A 5,798-nucleotide genomic window follows, 5' to 3' on the forward strand; every position below is an offset into this window, starting at 1 on the left:
TAAAGAATTGTTTACCTAGGAACCAATTTTTAAGATCTATTAACTAGAACTAAAAACGGTTATAAAGACGGATATATTAGACTTTATATTAGAAGTATGCCTACTATAGAAGTATAGGAATGCACAGTATCTAGTAGTATACTATAGTCAGAAGATAACACTATTAGAACTAAACTATAACATTTATAATAAGGAGTTATTAGGTATATTTATAGCACTTTAGAAATAGAGAGCATTCCTATAAGGTATAGAGAAACTATTTATAGTTAAAATAGATTATAAGAACCTAATAGGGTTCCTAATAATAAAAGAACTTAATTAAAGATAGGTTAGATGGGTAGAAATACTTATAGAATACCATTTTAAGATTTAGCGCACTAAGGGAACTATAAATGTAAGAGTAGACGCGCAAAGCAGAAAAGCTAAACTATAAAATAATAAGAAGCTATTAGGAGCAATACTACACAAAGATAAGGACAGATTAATTAGATATAATTATCCTAAAATTATAGTAACTTAAGAGTATAAGTTACCGGAAAGCAATTAGACTAAAAGAATCTAAAAAGCGGAAAACAAGGATATAGACTTAGAGTAGTACGAAAATTAAAAAGTAATATACGTGCTTAAATTAATTATAAAAGAGTTTATTAAAGAATTCTATAAGGGAATAATATAAGGATATAATAGAGCCTAAGGGCTAGTATTAAGACTTTAAGAGGAGTATATTATTAATGGAATTTAGGGCTTAGTAAGAAAAGTTATAAAGGAATATTTAAATTGCTAAAGGAATAAACCAATGAGGTATAAGCTATATGGAAAACTATAGCTAGTTAAAATATTAGAATGTCTATGGGAGATAATATTATAGGACTTTATTATAAAGTTGCTAATATTAAAAGATTCTATTACTAGATAGGAGTATAATATAAACTTAGTAATAGTAGATAAGTTAACTAAGTAGGGCTATTTTATAGTATATATAGAAGAAATCTTAGTAGAAGATATGGCTAAAATCTATATTAAAGAAGTATTTATAAGATATAGAGTACTAAATAAGATTATATTGGACAGAGATCTAAGATTTATAATAGTGTTTTAAAAGGTATTTTTAGCAGAATAGGGGGTTTAAGCAGCATCTTCTATTATATATTATCCGCAAATAGACAGATAAATAGAGAGATTAAATTAGACACTAGAGCAGTATCTAAGGTATTATATTAATTATATATAGAATAATTAGGTATTATTATTACTAGTTATATAATTTATATACAATATAGCACTATAGGAAGGCATAGAAATATTACTATTTTAGGTAAATTACAGATATAAACCTAAAATATCGTTATTACTAAAATAAAAAAATAAAAATAAGTAAAGTAGTAAAGTAGAGAATAGAAACTCTAATAAATTTTTATAAGGACCTCTATTTTATAGCAAAATTAGTATAAGAAAAGATAAAAAGGTATTATAATACTAGAAGATCCAAGGGACCAGATCTAAAGGAGGGAGATAAAGTGTAGCTATTATATAAAATTTTCACAAGTTAACAACTAAGTAAGAAATTAGATTATATTAGACTAGGACAATTTAAAATCATAGCTAAGATTTTAGAAGTTACGTATAGACTTAACTTACTAGTAAAAATAAGAATCTACCCTATATAGTATATCGCAATGCTAGAGCTAGTATATAGAGATATCAAGCTACTAGTTTATAAAGTAGATATATATAGACGATAAGAGGAAAATAAATAGTAGGTTTTAAAGGTTGTTAATTATAAAGATATTAACAATAAAATATTATATAAAGTAAAGTAGATAGGCTACAACAAGACTGCCTAGAAACTACTATAAAATCTAAAAAAACTCTATAGGAAAGGTATAGAAGTATTAAAAGAGAATAGGTTAGGTAATATTATAAAGGAGCTAAAGATAAAAGGATTAGTTAAAGGTAATAAACGAGCTGAATTATCTAAGGGATCTACTACTAGCGTATAAGTTGTTTCCGCCTTTCCTTAATTAGAATTATTTTTAGCCTCCTTGGCCTTAAGCTTAGAGAGACCTTACTTAATAAGATATAACTCTTTAGAGCGTACCTTTTTATAAACTTTTGCTAAATAAGATAACCAAGTATAAGTATTTAGTTAAGCTTTTAGGGCCTAAGACGCTTTATTAGAATAACATTAAACCTTAACAAGAGCTTTAGCTAGCTTACTCTTTAGTCTTTTAGCTACTACTAATACGCAAGACCTTAAGGCAAATTAAATAAGGAATAAAACGATTATATAGAATTATAAGACCTATATACTTAGTATTAGAGACGGATTAAACATTATAGGGTAACCGTATATTCGCTTACGTATACTTAGTATAGGAGGAAAGTTAGTAACTAGATAGAGCCGTAATCGTAATATATACTAACCTTTTCTCTATATACTAAAAATAGGATAATATAACTTTACTAAGTAAAAAAATTAACGTTACTAGCTAATTATAATAATTAAATATAGAGGATCTAATAAGAGGCATTAGAAATAATAAAGGTTATTAAATTAAAAATGGAAATGCTATACCTCTAATAAATATCTTAGAGATAGGAGATATCTTTAAAAATAAAAATAAAAAGGAGGGGGGCGGTATTACGGACCTAATATTGGTAGTAGTATAACTACTAAAAAAAGACATAAATGGGTTAATTAAGATAGTATAGAAGGTACTAAAACTAATTAAGCTATAGAATAAGGGGTAGCTAAGTTACGTAGTTAGTTACGTTATAAGTTTAGAATATAGGAACGTAGGAATATAGAAACGTACTAACGTACTAACGTACTTAGCACATTTCTTAGGCGTAGTATTATATATTTAAAGGACTATAGTCCCTACTTAGATAGTTCTCTTCTTTATAGTAAATCTTAGAATATAATTAGAGTTAATTTATTGGGTAACCACTCTACCAGTTATATTATTATTATTAACTATTCCTTAACCTATATACCTAGCCCATTAATAAGTCTACCTTAGTATTTCCTATAAGGGTTCGTTATATTTAGGCCTATATTATATTAAACATTATAATAGATATATAAGATATCTTATAAAAGATTCTAACGGTAAAATATAGTAATATTACCTAATTTTAGTAGATAATTATTAGAGCTACCTTACCTAGCAATTTGTTAAGTATACGCTCGCGTATAAAACTATCTTAATAGCTTTACTACCTTATTTAACTTATAAGCTTTAACCACTAAATATAGGTTATTTTAGGCCACTTTCTTACTACTATAGGGAGTAAGTAGATACCTTCTATTAATATAGCCACTTAGGCGTTAATAAAGAATTTTTTAAAGCTCTACCTAAAGGTGTATATATAGGTATTTACCCCTAATACGATCTATAGCGCCTGGAAAGCTATAGGCCTTCTATCTTATAATTATACTACTATCTTAGAGACTCTTACCCATATAAAGGTAAGCCTAATCCTAATTATACTTATTAGGGTTTAGAACGGCTCTATTTAATATAGCGACGTTAATCTCTAGTAGAGTCGTTAGTGTCTTTAGAGTGCGTAAAGTAGTAGATATATTTAATCTCTTAATATCTTGGCTTTAAAAGGCTCTATTATATATTTGGGTATAAGTAAATTAAAGGGTTGTTAATCCGGAAAGGGACATCGTAGGGATATAGTAGTCGTCCATGCAATTAGTTGGCGCGTAGGTCTATATCACTACTATAACGTAGTTAAATTAATTAAAGCGATATTAAGATTAAAAGAGTAATATAAAGGCTTTAATTTGGCCTATTTAAATTATATATAAACTTGTTGTTGATTTTATTATGAATTAATCAAATATTACCTATATATGGCTCGCTCCGTAAGGTGGCTCGCTTTCTAGTCAGCTACATTATTTTATAGATTAAGCGTAGTAGAATTTCAACCAGACTTAATTAGATTGGCACGTGCATGGCTATAGGGTAGGTGTAATAGAAATCGTTTATATCTGCTCCCTATATTTTAAATTCTAGTATAAAGCGTTAGAGAGCTTATTAACTAGGTTTACGATATTATAAAGGATATTATTACAGACACCTTCAAATGCCCTTAGGATAACCCCTAAACGCCCCTTAAATAGTTACCGGTTACGTACTAGAGGCATATACCTATAGTATATAGTCTCTACAATTCTAAAGGCCTTACCTCCTTAAGGATTTATCTTTTTTACCAATCTATTTTATTCCTACAATTATGCCTTATAGCCCCCTGTTTATAAAGCCCCCTTATATTTAAATCCTTCCTACTCCTTTTTAGAAGGGTAGTTAGCTTTAAGGACTAGATTATTTATTTATATCTTTTATTTATAACTACTATTCTTATAAGGGGACTTTATAGATAGGGGGCTATAAGGACACAATTGGAATAGGATAAATTAGTAAAAGAGATAAATCCTTAAGGAGGTAAGGCCTTAGGGATTGTAGAGACTATATACTACGGGTATATACCTCTAGTATATAACCGGCGACTATCTAAAGGGCGTTTAGAGGTTGTCCTAAGGGCAACCTAAGGTATCCACAATAATATCCCTTATATTACCCCCCCCCCTTCTTACAGTTAGCCCCTAATTATTATTACCTTACGGTAGGGAGGTTATAAGGGCTTGTCCTAGAAGGGGTTCGGAGAGATATTAGTATACTATTATATATTATCTATCTATCTAACCCCTGCTTTAAACTCCTGAAAAACCTTAATAAGAAAAAAATATAACTAGAGAAAAGATAAAATGATTACTAGAAGACCTATTAGAAGCCTATTAAAAGTATACTAGTAACTACCTAGGCTAATATAGAGATTTTTATATAATTCTACTTCTAAGCCTTTATGCCAGTCTATAATTAATTACGAGTATTATAACGTAGTTTGCGGGCTAATAGGTCATGCGGGCCTCCGGGTTACCACTAAAAATTAAAATTTTTATACTTTAATATCTTAATAACTACTTAATAATAAATTCTAATAATTTGGATTTGAATTTTTATACACGCTCTACAGCTTCTATTAAAGTTGCATAATAATTAATTCAGTGGTTTTTAAGATATAGTAATTTAGCTTTATTTCGGCCCCTAAACTATAATATCTCAAAAACTACTAAACTAATTATTATGTAACTTTACTAGAAGCTGCGGAGCGTGTATAAAAATCCAAATCCAAATTATTAGAATTTATTATTAAGTGGTTATTAAAATATTAAAGTATAAATTTTTTAATTTTTAGTAGTAACCCGGAGGCCCGTATAACCCATTGGCCCGCAGACTACGTTAGGCAATTTGGTGTTCTATTATAGTTCTATAGAACCTTTTAGTATAGGATTTAATATATAAAGCCTTAGCTTACCGTTATCTTTAACTATTAAGATATAATCTATAATCGTTTTATATAATCCTCTACGTTACTAACGTATTATTCCCGCATCTACCCTTAGGCTATTAAATGCAGTTAAGGTATTAATTAGTTAATTAAGGAGACTTATCTCCTATGATTTAGTGTATATGCTTTTAAATCTAATAGTCCTATACTATATATTTGGCGTAGCTTTACTACCTAGTAAATAGGAGGGACACTTCGCAATAGCACCTATGGCTATTATACAATTATTAAGAACGTCTATAACGTTACTCTTTAATACTATAGTATTGTTTTAGGTATAATTTAACCTATATACGTCTTTAATTAATGTCTTAATTGACTTCCCCTAGCCGCGTACTCAGTTTTTATAAGGAAGTAATGGTTAGATAATACAT

This window comes from Cenococcum geophilum (genome assembly GCF_001692895.1).
Source record: "Cenococcum geophilum 1.58 unplaced genomic scaffold K441scaffold_55, whole genome shotgun sequence".
Lineage (NCBI taxonomy): Eukaryota > Fungi > Ascomycota > Dothideomycetes > Gloniales > Gloniaceae > Cenococcum > Cenococcum geophilum.